The 14,323-nt window shown below is 46.5% G+C and overlaps 1 long non-coding RNA gene across 1 annotated transcript; it reads right to left on the reverse strand.

Annotated features, from left to right (window-relative positions):
- Window positions 1-6,691: 6,691 nt before the first annotated feature.
- On the reverse strand, window positions 6,692-13,571 carry LOC122458401. Its single transcript, XR_006278443.1, has 5 exons — window positions 11,858-13,571; window positions 10,161-10,300; window positions 9,727-10,007; window positions 9,001-9,128; window positions 6,692-8,842 (listed from the first exon to the last, which is right to left on the reverse strand). It is a non-coding gene; the product is annotated as an uncharacterized LOC122458401 (long non-coding RNA).
- Between the last annotated feature and the right edge of the window lie 752 nt (window positions 13,572-14,323).

Consider the following 14,323-nt stretch of genomic DNA (forward strand, 5'->3'; position numbering starts at 1 on the left):
GTTGGAACTGCTGACTTCCCCATGTTAGAATTACAAGGGGAAAAATGGCAGAGCCCACAACTCTGGCATGCCTCCACTCTGGAAATACACCACAGTGCATCTGTGACTTCCCCCTAGGCAAGGCCCAACTCTATTTCGTTTCTTTTCTAATGCCATCGATGACAGGTTTCTGCTGTCTGGTTGTTTATGCTCTTGGAAGGAATGTGGGTTTATATTTTTTTTCCTCATTATTTTCAGTTAATAACCCCCAGGGTCTTCAGGCCTGACACTACAAATTTGAACTTCATTATGCTCATTATCAACCCATTATGATAAGAGGGCACAAGTTGCCCTTTGTTTATTTTAGCTGGTTAAATAGGCATAAACTCAGGGAACCTGCATTGCTGTTTGTTCTCTGTCCAGTTAGTCTGGAGTGGCACAGAAATCCATATTTCACATGTATTTTCTATACTGAGTAGAAAGCAGATTCAATGAGAACACAGGTTGGATAAATAGTATATTTATTTTAAAAAATATTAAAATGTACACATTTAATCTATGGGCAATAATTTTATGTCAGCCCACAGCAGGTCAGCTTAGCAACAGAAAGAATTCATCACCACCAGTTTTACATATAAAGAAAGAGACATTCACAATCCAGGTGCACTCTGACTGATCACCCACTGTACACCTTGGGTGGCCACACTTTGGCTATTTTCATTCACTGGCAAACAAAACCAAACAGTTCCTCTCACCTATTCTGATGGGCCCTTTGCTTGATTGGATCCAGTGTTCCCTTCCACACCATCTGTACTCATATTGTGGGTGCCAGGCTATTGGATTAATGGAAACATTGATTCCACAGCAGATCCTATAATACTGATAGGATCAAAAAATTCTGGCAATGACACGTCCTTTTTTGTTTTTTGTAAAAAAACCCCAGAACATTCAGGATCCTAGAATCATCATTTGTGTTTTCTCTTGCATTCCTTTCAGTTTTTGAAAAGCAACAATGCACTTTTTAATTTCCAGGTCAGGGTAAGCAATCTTCGTAATCCACTCTAGAAGAGTATGTGTCTTTGTTCCCCTCTAGTGGCTAGTGCACATGAGGGTTAAATGAGTCTGCTATAGCTGCCAGTGAGGGGATATTGTCTCCTTTAATTCCAGCAGTAGTGATTCACACTTTTAGCTGTCAGCCCAAGGGCGGGTCAGTTAAATCTACTTCCATCCTGTTTCCTGAGTTAACTTTGTACAGGCCCATTCCCAGGATGATCCAGTCTCTTCTATTGGCCTTTTTCAATTTTTTTAAAGTTCTTCCAAATAACATGAAACAAAACATATATGTGACAACACCCTCATCACTGACGCTTTTCCCGATGACTGCACTGAGACCCTGAGGCAGAGTGCCACAAAAGTTGGTCTGCCATGGAGAATGTCTAGCCTTGCCAGTTTCTCCACCCTCAGTACCTCCCCTTAATTAGTTATATAGCCTGAATTCCTTACCATAATCCACGTTAGCAACAAACAAACTTCTAGTGCCCTCTACCACCCATCTCTCCCTGCTCCCCAGCCACAAAATAAAGTGGAACACCTGTAGACTTTTTCCCTTCCCTAGGACAGAACTAAAGTAAATGGAAGATGTTAAAAAAGTGTGTAAAGCCACACATTTTGTAAAATATCTCTGGTGTGTTCTTGCTTGAGATTCACCTTCAGCATCCTGCGTTTCCACATGCTCTCTGATATGAGTCTGAGCACCAGGGATCCCATAACTAAATAAAGGTATGTTTGCACTGTAACAACACGGTATAGTTGCAATCTATAGACATACCAAACCAGCTTTAATGTAGGTAACTGGGGTACCAAGAGCAGTGAAGCTGCAGCAGCCTGGACTTCAGCACAAGCTAGCCTCCCCAGCCAGGGTACCAAGTGGGCTTGTACAACCTGCACTGAAGCCTGTGCTGCTACAGCTTCCCTGCTATCAGTATTCAAGCGAGCTAGAATTAAAGCTGGCTCAGGCACATCTACATAATGCTGCAATGTAAACATACCTGAGCATCATGTCAAGCAAATGGAATGTACTCCTTCATCTTTGCGCGTAATTTTCAATAAATGAGAAGAGACTGAAAACAAGCAGGCGGACAGAAGTCATTGTCTGGATTTTTTCTGGCAGTTGTGGTTTACTGTATACCCTTTTAGGAGGATATTAGGGGAGAGGAGGGACCAGATTTTGCGCTGTCTTGTCCCCTGGGACTGGAACACAGTGTAAGTCAATGCAGAATTTGGCCCAAAATGTATTAATGTGATCTTCAGAGGCATGAGGTGAAGCGCAGTGGGTGATGTACTGGGATTCTATAAATGGAAGTTAATTATTCATGTATGAATTAGCTTATGAATATTTATGCACGTATGCCTGAATGTGAAATACATCCAAATTTATATAATACTATACCAGTACACACCACTTTAGCAGAGGTGTAAACAGACAAGTGAGATACAAATGCTTAATTCGTTTAAAAACACGTACACATCATCTTGGCAGATTTTCCACATTCACTTGAGGACAGTGTTGTGAAAAGCAGCTTTGCAGAGTAAAGTGAACATTTGGCATTCTAGTTGCTATTTTAAACTAATCTATATTCAGACTTAGAGTTGGAAGGCGCATCATTCAATTGCAGAAAGGAACCTTTTGTCCTCCTTCCCGTTAGCCTCATGTTCTCCTACCTTTCAGCCCCATGGCTTCAACTATTTCCAAATTACATATTGGAGGAGTTTTTATGCCAAGAGGCTGGCGTGGAGGCAAGGATGAGGTGCATGAATTGAGTTATTCCTTATACAGTATAACTGCTTGTGATCATCTTCTTACTTCAGACTAATAGGGTAATTTCTGGGCCTGGATTAATTTAGGTGCACTTGCCAGTGTCAAACAATATAAATTATTACCATTTTCCTTATTCCATGCTTCAATTACAAAATGTATGTCCTAGAGTACTGTATTTTTATCACATGGAAAAGCTATTCTAAAATTGAAAAGATCCTTTCCCCAACCTTAGGGTCATGTCCAAAATAAACAGTGCCTCAAATTCTTCACATCCAACATATTAATTTAATTTCACTTACTACAACCACCCTATAGCGTCGCCTATTGCACTTATAGAATCATAGAAACATAGGTCTGGAAGGGACCTCAAGAGGTCATCTAGTCCAGCCCCACCCACAATGCAGCAGCAGTAAGTGTATCTAGACCATTGCTGACAGGTGCTTGTCTAACCTGTTCTTAAAAACCTCCAATGACCAGGATTCCACAACCTCTTCAGGTAACCTATTCCAGTACTTAACTATCCTCATAGTTAGAAAAAATTTCCCAGTATCTAACATAGATCTCCCTTGCTGCAGATTATACCCATTACTTCTTGTCTTACCGTCAGTGGGTATGGAGAATAACTGATAACCATCCTCTTTATAATAGCCTGAACATTATGCTGTCAACTGCCAATGGAGGAGCACCTGTCAGATGCAGGAGTTTCTCCATGCTGGGCCCATTCCTGGACAGTTGCCAAATGGGATGATGCACACATATTCCCCAATTGCCAAATTCTGATCATTCCCACCTTGATGTCTACTCTACCATCTGGTTTTCCAAAAAAATAAATAAACAAATCCAACATATCCCTGCCCTCCTTCAACGGACACAACAACATTTCAATGTATTTCAATACATTGTTTGAGCATAAGTATTTTGTAACAAATTAATGAAATTCTATGGTTGGTCACTAGCAGACTTGTGACTTCCTGGAGATCATGTTAAGCCCTGTGAAAGTCCAACCCTGAGGTAAACAGTCTTAAAAACCACTGCCCACAGCTTTCAGAAAGGCAATCCCATTCTCTATTGTCTCAAGATAGTGATGGAAATAGAAAAAACTTCAAGACTCCCAGACACCAATTTTATCAGACTAGCTGATGCAGTTACTCCTTTTGTAACAAAAAAGATTAAATTGGATCAGCAGAGGCACAGACAAGGATGCCTGAGTTCTGCTGCCTATAAATAGGATCACCACCTTCTAAAAAAATAAACAGCCCGCTGTTACAACTAGACAGCGAAGTCAAGGCAGCAATTGAAAGGAACAGTTGTTTGCTGAATAAATCTATGCAATTTACTCATGCTTTAATTGAGAAATTTTGTCCAGATTAATTTTAGATGAGAGGTGATAATATTAACATGAGCCCTGAAAGGTAGAAAGGGTAGAACATGCTCTTCAGGATAAGAAATCTTGTAAGTGATATTTTCTAAAGCGAGCATTTTCCTCACAGATTCCACTGACAGTTTTAGCACAGATGCCAAGAACTGAATGGACATAGAGAGAGAGGATGGTTAGGTGCTAGCCTGGGGCTTGGAGCTGGGTTCAATGCCTACATCACCACTTCCTGTGTGACCAGTTCCTCACTTGTAACATGGGGATAATACTTTTCTTCCTCACAGGAGTGTTGTGAGGAGAAATACTTTAAAGACTGTGAAGCACTCAAATATTACAGTAATGAGGGCCATGTAAATACCTTAGATAGACTGAACTATTCTCTTAACACAAGAATTCGTTCCTCCAGAACAGGCCTGAGGCAGATTGGTGGGGCAGCATGGAGAATTTTGTTGCCCCATTATTCACCCAAGTTGTACAGGGCTTGTGGAGCTACATTTACCACTGATTTCAGTCTCAGGAGATGCATGATAATGTGCCATTCTCTTCAGGAATAAGGGAAAGCATAAGCAGAGTGTAGAGTACTTACTGGAGGAAAGAGAGGGAGATGCAGCAAGCAACGATACTTGTAAAACACCCACTTTAGGGCTGCAGCTGCTTCAGTCTACCACATTTACAGGGCCAGGCCCCAGAAAGGCACATTGTGTGAGTAATTAACTACATTAGTTTGGACCAGGAAGTCACCAGGGAGAGCATGGTTCTTCTGGGAATCGGGCTATTTTTACATTGTGCATTCCACCGCAGTATCACAGCCAACAATCCAGCATCTTTCTAAAGTTCTAAGTTCTCTGTATTAACTACACATTAAAAAAAACTATATTAAATACATTACTGAGGTAGCAAAGTCAAGCACTCAAAAGTTAGGAAATGTCAGAATTAAGGTTGCCTCTGCAACCAGTGATTTTAACATTTCAATCATGCAAATCATCCCAACAGGTTTCAATAATACCAATTTTATATCAAATTTCCTCATCAATGAGAATGTCTAGTTCCGCTTGCTTATTCCCCAGTCTCCTAGCATTGATGTATAAATAATTCAGTTTTTTCTCTTCACATTTCTTTACCACCTCTATTTAACCTCTTCACAACACCCTGAGTTTGAACCATATTTGATCCCTTAGCACGCTCCTTTTGCATTTTTAGTGTAACACCCTCCTGGCTGCTCTACTATTCTCCAACCCATTAGATTACAATTCCGCCCCCCCCCCCCAGCAATTTCTGAGATGCAGGCTGCCCCATTGCTAGAGTCCCCCCTCTCACTGCAAGGTGTCACATCAGCTGAAGCTACAGTACAACCATGGAGCAGCTTAGCTCCACTCCCTGGCTTGTGGTGGAAGAACCCATTCCCTGAGAGTTTCTGTGAGCCAAGCCCTGGTGGGGTGGGGGAAGGGAAGGTTGAGTCATTCCAGGCACAGTGCACAATGAAAGGGGTATACAAGAGCAATGCAGATGATTGATATTTGGCCATCACCCCAAGCATGCTGAAGCTTGATATGTCTGGCATGATATGTACAGTAGACCATAGCATTACACTGAGGGCAAGGATGGGTTAGCTGTAGCCAGGGAGCAGCTCCCAGGGTCAGACGCTTCCCCCCATTGTCATGTGTAGAGGGAGAAAGACCATGTCTCTGCAGCTGGAGTAGCACAGGATTTCTGGCTTTGCAGCATGCTCCCTCTGAATCCTCAAGCCTCTCCTCCCGTCACAACTCTGCAGCACTGGCATAGCAGAACCTGAATAGGAGCAGGGGAAGGCCTGCAGTCCACAGTGGCCTCCCCTCAGGTCCTCAGCATTTCCTCTCAGAAATCCATGTGAGAATTAATGTTGCTCCAAACACAGAGCTGCCCAGGGTTGTGCAGCTTCTTGCAACACTATGCAGCTTCTTGCAACACTATGCAAAATTATCAGTTTTCAAATCTGCACAAAATCTTACAATGATTGCTCTGAGAGGATTCCCCTGAGCAGTTGTGGAGTGGCAAGACTTTATTCCTTACCTCACTCACAGCAGGGCAGTGAGAGAGCCTGTAGCGACCCAGAGGCAGATTTGATGTGGGGAAACTGGCTCAACAATGGTAAGGTTACCATACGTCCGTATTTTCCCAGACATGTCCGGCTTTTTGGTTCTTAAATCACCATCCAGGAGGAATTTTTAAATATCTAAAAACATCTGGGATTTTTCCATTTTTTCTGCAAAGAAGAGTTGATCATTCAAGAAAGAGAGTGAATGTTGATCATTCGAGAAAGAAAGTGAATGATGATCGCTCAAGAGAGTGCCCACTTTTTCCCCCAGCTCCCAGCGCTTGCACCACGAAAAAGCAGTTTCACATGTCTGGGGGGAGGGGGCGGGGATTTGGGGAAGGGGTTGGAATGGGGGTGGGGAAGGGATGGAGTTGGGGCAGGACTGCGGGGGTTCGAGCAATTCCCCCCCTTTCTCTGTGGAGTGTCTTCTTTTTTCAATGTTCAAATATGGTAACCCTAAACAATGGGAACCTAAATGGTGTGACCTGTGGCAGGAAGGAGCCACGTGGTTGTTGGAATGAATCTAAGGAGAATGCTATAGCATGGCTGTCTGATGTCTTTTAGATCTGCTTCTTCCCCCACACCCACCTTTGGGGCAAGTATATCACTGCCTCCTTACCCCTTGGTGCTTCCTGAGGGCTGGAAACAAGCAAGGGGAGCAGAAAGGTTGCTTGCTCAGCAGGTGCATAGAAAGATTTATTGTCACACAAGTCCTCCTGCTTCCCACAGCCCAGAGGAGTGTGTGGCCTTCAGCCTGGACCCTACAAATGCATCAGTGGCCCACATGTGAGTGTTACGGGAGATGGCACTTGACATCTGTGCAAACAGCTTCTTTGCTGCTGGGACAGGGAGAAGGAGAGAGAGAGTCCAGGTACAGTCTGGCTCCTCAGTTGCTCTGAGGAAGCTTTGAGATCAGGAACAGAGCTCTCTGGATCCTCAGGCTGTGCAGGTTTGGAGGCATGTTGCTCATGCCCAGTCCATAGTATTCTGAGGTGCTTCCCGACAAGGGCAGTGTCAACAGGCAGCTCTTGCAAGGGGAACCTCATGCCGCTCTATGACCCTATGTATTGAGTGCCTCCCTGGCAGCTAGTGCACAGAGGATGGGAGCTTACTACTGCTACCACCTGAGGCATTTGTTCAGTTCAGCTCAAGTTGTAGAATTAGGTGCTTCAAGATTGAACCAGATACTTCATGCTCCTAAAAGTGACCTATTACATTTAGACATCCCCCGCCCCCCCTAAAATTATACAAGGATATTGTAAAGGTTAGAGCAATGGTAAAGAGACACATTTTAAACACTTTATTGGGCAGGAAAAACCCCTTAATATTTAGTTCCTATTTATTTCCAATGAACTAGCTGCCAGACTGCTTTTTCAGCACTGCTGCCAGCCATCTTAGCAAGTTTCCCATCATCTCTCTTCTCACTGTGGACACTTGACTGCAGCAGCTTCAGAAAAGTCCCAGCTTCGCTCTTGAACGTACTTGTCTGGATGGAGCTGCATGTACCACTCAGTTGCTTCATGAAAACATCTCAGTCTCTGTCTAGGGACACAGGTACCAGCAACTGATTCCCAAGCCAAATCAGGGGGGACTTAGCCTGGGTTGTAGAGTTTGACCCATGGTGACTGCAGGCACTGCACCTGCTGCACAGCCATTTGGTCACTCCTCTAGCCCATCACCACACAACTCTTTCGCATTCTGCTAAGTGGCCGATGATCTGGGGGAACAGAAACCCTTTGTTAGAGAAAGAAAATCTCCTCAATGGAACACTCTGTCAATGGCTGCCAGAGGCCTTCCCCATGAAACCCAACTGTGCACCCATAGGATTCCCACAGGGGAGCTCTCTGCTCATTCACTTGTCACCCATTGCAATGGTCTCCAAAAGTGGGAATGTAGAGGAGGGGGTCACTGCCGACGGTCCCTTCTCCAGCTCCCTTAACAGGAGGAGGTTTGGCCAGGTGATGTAAGGCACAGGTCTGAGTCAGGACTCCTGGGTTCTGTGGCTCTGGAAGGGTGCGTGGTCTAGTGGGTGGAGCTGGATTGCTTCCGGCATTGGCTTCTGCTTCTGTCCGTGATGCTGTGTGTGACTTAACAGCCAGTCACTTTCCCTCTGATACCCAGATAATGGAGATAATAGTGACCAATCTTGGAAGGCCTGGGAGGGGTCATGAATTAGTGTCTCCTTATCTCTAGCAGCTTCCACCCAAGCCTCCCAAAGGTATTAGGTTTAGACAAACCTTCTCTCCAAAGCTAACTACTTGTGCATCTCTACTGGCCAGTGGAATTGCACACAGAGGGTACAGTCCAGCCCACAAAGTTCTGTGTTGGTAAGAGATCACCCATTCAGATGAGGTGCATTCTTGCAGACCTCGCCCACACAGAACTGCCACTGACAGCTGTCAGTAAATAAGGTCAGCAGTATCTAGCCCTGGTATCACAAATTCAGCTCTAGACAAATACCCTTCTCCAGGGTACAGCAACAGCAGGGGCAGCAAACAATTTCAGATCCCTGCAACCTGCAGAGAAAGGACCGGTTCCTCAGTACAGAACACCGTGGCCCAAACCACCGGGGCAGCAGGTCTTTGCCATCAGGACTCTAGTGACAGAACACAAGCCTTGTTAGGCAGAGCTCTGTGCATTGGAGGGGTTTTGCAACCCCCATGCCCTTACGTGGAACAGCCATTTCAAAGAGGCTGCTTCCCAAATGGGTCAGACAGACTCTCCAGCGGGCCACCAGCCTTGGTTGACACTGACCTGAGGAATCTCCTGCAAGATCCTCAGTTTTCTGCTCCAGGCCAGGATGCGGAAGTGCTGGCTGGTTGTTGTTCAGGTGGGAGGCTAATTTACGGACTGTTGCACTGGAGTGTGGTCCAAGCACAGGACTTAGAACCAGAACAGAGTTGCAATCAGCCTCCTTTCAAGGTCTCAGGGAACTCTTCACTGCTCCATCTCTGTCCCTCCCTCTGTTAAAACGGGGCTGATTTCTTTGATAGTGTATCTAGGCTCTTCCTACTGACAAGACTCCAGATCGTGTTCTGGTGACTTCCCCAGTTTCCCTCTCCCGGCCATCCAAACTGCAGCTGCTGACATGATCTTCCTCTCCTGGTGCTGTCTTCCCCACTTCCAAGTCTGGCTCTGGCAGCCCTTTTTCCATGTCCAATTCAGACTTCTCCTTTGCACCTCCAAAGCTCCTTATGCAAACACCTCCCTGTGCCAACATCTCCACCTCAGTCATCCCCTCCTCCCATCCCACTCCCATCTTACTGTCACTTCTTCCCACAGCATCCCCTGCTACTGGGAGGGCCCAGCAATCTCATCTCAGGCTCCCCTTTCTATTCATTCCATCAGACAGATCCTGTAGCTCTTCTACACTCCTAGAGTGACCCCTTTAGCTTGAGTGAGAGGGGCTTGAGCTGAAGGGCCCTAGTTCAATCCCCACCAATGTCCATGGTGTCTATAGGTGGCCATAGTTATACTTACCTATCATTATAAGTTGTGTAGCCCATTCCTGGCCACATGTGGTACATCTGCTACTGGCCATCTCTGTGATGTAGGTCCCTCATCCACACAAGGACATGACATATCAAAGTCAATCCATCAGCTCCTATCCGGTCTTCACCTCCATGACAGAGGGAGAGCCCTAGCCTGACAACAGAAAGACAGGGTGGTGTTCTTCAGGGGAATCTGCTGGAGCTCCAATCTGAAGCTTCGTGCAGGCAATAGAGTCCAGGATCATTACACCTCCTTTGGAGATGCTTTTCCTAGGGATAAAATTAGCACAACACAATGAGAACAGCGTCTGAATTCCAGGGCTGCGATCCAGGGATAAGGAATGCTCTCAGCCAGGTTATATACCAGGAACTTGATCTTTGTCCCAACAGCCGCAATCGCCGAGATGAGTGAGTGGTTCCTACCTCCATGAGGGGGGTGTGATTTGTCATCTAAGCATCACTAAGAAGCAGTTGTTCTCGCTTGACAGGATAAGGTCATGGCTCCTCAATCTGGGCCAGCTGCAGGCTCCATTGATGTAGGAGGCACGGACAGATCGCAGAGCCTGGAAGACAGAGTAGGGAGGAAGGCCCTGCTCATTTCCTGTTAAGAGACCACATAGAAGAAAGGTCAAGAGGGGAGAGGGGAATGGAAGGGGAGGAAGTGAATATGCCCCTGTGGGAAGGCAATAGAGTGGAACCCTGTCCAGTTCCCAGATCTACCCGAGGTTTAGGTGTGACCTCAGAGAGGTCACTTCATCACCTTATTCCCTGCCTGTAAAATGGGGATAATGTGTCCTCCCCTGCAGGAGGTGAGGGGAAGATAATCCCATTGTTGGCGAGGGACTCAAACACACTGGGGGTGGATTATGCCAGGGTGAGGAAAGAGACCCAGAGTTTGCTCCCTAAAGCCAGGGGAGGAGGATTGTCAAGGAAGGGGAATGGGGCAGGAACTATTGCCACAGATGGGGCTTAGGAATTCGTCAGTGCCAAGGGCTTGGTACCTCCATTCAGCAAATAGTTTCCCTACTGAGAAGACCCCTCCTGTCATTGGCAGTCTCCATACTAGAATAAATGAATAAGATAGTGGATACTAGTATTAGCCATTTTCTTTTTATGCTTTGTAAGTAACAGACAGGATTTTGTCTGTGTCTATGTTAATTAAATTAGAGGAATTTTGGAGGCCCAGGTCCCAATGTGGGAAAGGACAATTACAGGATTTAGTAAGGTCTAATTTATGATGACTTTCTTGTTCAACATAAAACACTGCTATTTGTTACCTTTTGAAGGTCTCTGCAAAGAACTGTTTGTGTGAATGAGGAACGTATGCATCAGGGAAAGATAAGAAGTGAAGGCCATTTTTGAAGCCAGATGGCCAAGGAAGGAGGAGTGAAGAAACTGAAGAGAATAAGAGATGCCAGAGAACCATCAACACGCATCCATGGTTGAGGAGGGGCAGTTTGACAACCCTAAGGTGAAGGCTGGCACCCTTAAAACACGAGATAATTGATTAAATTGAAAGCAGACAGGATGACCCTCCCAGAGGTGTTTTGGGCCATCAAAAGATAACACCAATTAAGGAGTAACCGGTCACAAACTGACAAAGCAAAATCCATAGACTTCAATGGAGAAAGAAGACTATAAGAACAGGGTGCTTTGCCTTGGGACTTCGGGTTCGTCTTGCCACTACTCCAGGAGCATCGGATCTCGACCAACAGACCCTCTGCGACCAATCTGGCCGGCCACTAGATTGTTCCAGACTCTGTACTGGTAACTATAAACATCGACTGGTGGGACTGTGTGCATGCTGTGTGTGTGTACATGTGTGACTGAAAAGCATATGCTAATTGCCGTATGTTCAATAAATGCAGCGTGTTGCCTTTTCTCCTATAAAAAGATCTCATGTGCTCTGTTTAAGCATAACACCACCACTGTCTGGGAATGGGCCTCTGGGCCCAAGGCCTTGCTGCTGTTGCTATGGAGACAGGCCTGCTAATAGCACTTGGAGAAAAAGCTAGTCTTCTGGTTTTGCCAGAGAACATGGGGGTCATGTCATGCTAACCAGGTGAGCCGGCAGAAGTGTGGGAATGTATCATATCGAACATCAGCATTTCTTTGTGTACCTGGGTTACCGCTTTCACGGGCACCATCATCTGAGTCATCAGTCCTGAGGACAAGAGGATCTTGTCAATGATTTCCACAACATCTGATGTGACTTCTGCCGGACAAGATATGCAGACCTTGGGCTGTCTCGAAATTTATGATATTGTCTGAAGACCCAGAATCAATAAGTGCCTAATGCAGTGCCACCTGTCATATTTCTCTGGAGATGCACAACTGAACTGGAACTTGGAGATGCGGTAAGGACCCTAGTAGACCCAGCTGGGTTTCCATGAAAATTTGGGCTTGTTTTTTCCCCCAATACTTTTCTGGCTGGGGTCCATGAGAGGCAGGAAGTGAGTGCGTGCCCTGGCCTGCCACAGTAGAACAAGAAGTTATTGTGCTGACTTCACTCCCTTTCCTTGGGGGTCAAGCGTCAGTGGGCCACATTGACCTGCATAGGTTTCAGAGATGAGCTCAAGAGGTTAGTGCAGAACCTGGGTGAGGCAGCTGTGTAACACCCTCCTCTCTTTTCCTCCCTGCACTCACAATGGCAGTTCTCAATGTGGATGGCTAGATCAGTGAAGCTTTCCAGGCCATGAGAGCTTTTAGCCAGGCTAACTCCTCCTTGAACACTTCACTGAGTGCACAGCAGAAATGATAAAACTGGGCCACCTGGTTCCACTCAGCATTGGCCGCAAGCCATCAGAACTGCATGGTATACAAGACGGCTGGCCTATGTGCCTGCTAGAATTTTGGCAGGAGAGCTTCAGCCAATCATCGGAACGTGCTCCAGTGTGTTATCACCAGACAATTCTGTTTGAGTAGAGGTGAGGCCCAATCTAGCACCTCATTGGTCAATAAACTAGTTACCAATTCCCCCTTAGCCTGATGGTTGGGGTAGGTCCAGGGGCAGAGGCTGGTTAAGAAATCCCTACATTTTCAGTCATTTCCATTGAACCATTCTGGTAGGGGCACCACAGGACCAGGCTCAGTTAGCAAGGCCATTGTTCACACCTGGTGTGATGTGTCCCCTCTTGCATATGGGCCACATACTAGCAAAGGGCCAGTTTTCTGCAAAAAGTTGCACCAACTGGTGTCAGGTGCTGGTTCCTATAATTAGGTCTAGTGATTGGAGCACAGGTCACAGTTAGGCATAGGACTAGACCTGGGTGAAGGGTGGTGCTGGAATCAAGATCCGGGGACAGGGCAAGGTCAAAACCAAGATCAGAGTCCATGGACAAACCAGAATCAGAACCAGAGCCAGAATCCAGGTGCAAGCCAGAGGTCAAGGTTGGGTGGTCTGAGTTCAAAGATAAGCCAAGTCAATATCAAGCCAGAGTCCAGATTCAGATAGAAATTTGAAGCCAGGTAGTCAGAGTTCAAGTGTCTGGGGAGGATCAGAAGGAGGAGGCAAGGCTGGACTGGGTCAGTGGTGGGGCTGGAGCGAGGCAAGAAGGGGACAAGGACAATACTGAGCCAGAGTTTGTAGCCAACAACTAGAGCCAAGGGTCACGCCAAGGTCAGCAGCCAGAGACCAGAGCCAAGGGTCATGTCAGAGTCAATAGCCAGGAACTGGAGGGCAGGGCAGAGTGGCGTATGGAGGCAGGAACCAGGAAGAAGGTGGAGACTGGCTCAGTAGAGGGCAGGGATCTGCTTTGTTCCCTAAATGACTTCCTGGTACTCCCAGGCGCTGCCAACCTGAAGTCCTGCAGATCTAGGATCAAGTCCCATGAATCCTCATCTGGGGACTCTCTTCCTAGGAATAAAAGAAGGACAGCATGATGACAAAATGTCTCTGTCCCTGGGCTGGGATCCAGGGCTGGGGGAGCTCCCACCTTGGCTATGTGCCAGGACATCATCTCCATCCCTAGCTCCTGTTCATTTCACACTCAGAGACCCCCTAGAAGAAGGGGAGATTAAAGGGCAGAAAGAGAAGATGTCCCTGAAGGGAAGGCACTAGCCTGGGAACCAGTGCAGTTCCCAGATTTACACCCAGGTTTGTGTGACCTGGGTCACAGCCCTTTCTGTGTCTTAATTCCCACATGTCAGATAGGGAGGCTCCTTTCCTGCCCCAGGGTGCTTGGGGGGAGTTTCATTTGTGGCTGGGAGGGGTTCAGATACAATGTGGGTGGATTAGGCCCCTGGGGGTGGGTCAAACATTCACAAGCTCATGGGTGACAGAGGCCATGGGAATGTCTGAATAGTGACCACAGGGGAGGGGCTCTACGTCAGGCCACCAATCCCAGACTGCAGTGGTTCTTGATGATAAATCCTGGTTCTACGGATGGGAGCATGAGCCATGGCAGAGAGGGCAAGGCCAAGAAAAAGGAGAGTGGAGAGAATTTATGGCCCATACAAAGGAGATTTGGGAGCAGAGGGAAGGCCCCACTCCACCCACAAGGGAGAGGGTTTCTCTCAGTGCTGTGGGCTCATCTCCACTCCCTCTAGCCCCTCCCCTCCATGTACAGTGAGACAGAGCAGTACCT

Source organism: Dermochelys coriacea, chromosome 2 (genome assembly GCF_009764565.3).
Source record: "Dermochelys coriacea isolate rDerCor1 chromosome 2, rDerCor1.pri.v4, whole genome shotgun sequence".
Classification (NCBI taxonomy): domain Eukaryota; kingdom Metazoa; phylum Chordata; order Testudines; family Dermochelyidae; genus Dermochelys; species Dermochelys coriacea.